The sequence below is a fragment of the Barbatula barbatula genome (genome assembly GCF_947034865.1).
Source record: "Barbatula barbatula genome assembly, chromosome: 5".
In the NCBI taxonomy this organism is placed as follows: Eukaryota; Metazoa; Chordata; class Actinopteri; order Cypriniformes; family Nemacheilidae; genus Barbatula; species Barbatula barbatula.
In genome coordinates, this window is record NC_136769.1 from 23805457 (window position 1) to 23806898 (window position 1442).

A 1442-nucleotide genomic window follows, 5' to 3' on the forward strand; every position below is an offset into this window, starting at 1 on the left:
CCAAGCGCCAGGGGCAAAATCTTGCGATGCACTGGCATAAATGGACAAGAACGTGCCATCGCTGGTGTATTATATAGTACCTGTGCCTCCACGGATACCATGCTGTGTGCTGCCCTGTTTCAGGGTGTGAATATTCCCTTACTTTTCTGAGGGGTTTATGTTTTAGAATTTTTTAAAGCTTTGAATATCTTCAATCATGACATTGTTTCAATGTTTTCTTCCCCCAAGGACATTGTTTGTGTTTCACTTAAATGTAAATTATGCATTATATAGAGCTTTGTTTTAAAGATGACTTGGTACTTTAATTATTGTAATTATGAAGAGATGTAGCCTTTATTAAAAGTTATATTTTTTAAATGAACACTAGTACGGTTGTATGATTTTTTTGTGGATGGTTGTGGTTGAGAGAGGCCTGTGGTTTTGCATATTTACACTTTATATGTTTATTTGTTGGTAGTCCCTCTTTAGCGATTTAAAATGCATTCTGAGTCTTGTGTTGATACATAGCTGTTTTCTAATAACTAACTAATTTGTATAAACTACATAGACGGTCTACTATTTTTATTTTCTTAAGTCAAGTCTATCTTTTTAAACACTTTTTCAATTTGCATTTGTCTCAAAGCAGCTGTTCAAGAAAGAAATAGATACGTTGAACACAGCGTAAATAAAGATGACCCTGAAAAGTAACTTTTGACTATAAGAAAAAATATTTTTTAGCAATGAGAGTTTGAGAGATTAAATTATATATTAAAATTGGATTTTATATATTATAAATAATTAAACATTTAATTAAAAGAATAAAATGATATATTTTCTGAGTTTATATTGTTATTTTATTGAGTTTATTTTAGAAATCCTAAGGTCCCTTCGATGTGCTATAAATAACCATTTATGCCTAACGCTACAATTTCTGGTCAGCCTTCAGGCAATGAATTAATTCTGCTTGTAGTTGCGCCCCTGGTAATGTGCCCCTGGTTATGTGACATAACCAGGTAAATTTAAAAGTTTAAACCAGGTTTTAAGCCAAGTTTAAAGTCACCATGAAAATCAGAAGTTAGAGCATGGCACTAGCAACGCCAAGGTCATGGATTCGATCCCAGGGGATTGCACATACTCAGATTCAATGTATAGTATAATGCAATGTAAATCGCTTTGGATTTGGAAGCGTCTGTCAAATGCATAAATGTCAATGTAAATGTATCTGAGTGAAACTTCTTTGGAAATTAGAAAAAAGTAGGGCGGGATTACGAGTTGCCCTTCCCTAATTGATTGGATTGTTGTAAATTGGCCTAATACACCACCGGTACTCATTGGACAGTCAGTATAGTCCTATCTTTTTTTCAGGCATTACGTCATAAAGAGAAGAGTTGTTGTTGAGAGGGGGAGAGGAGCTTAATGTTTTTGACTAAGGATTAAAAGAGCAAATTAATATGACAACAATT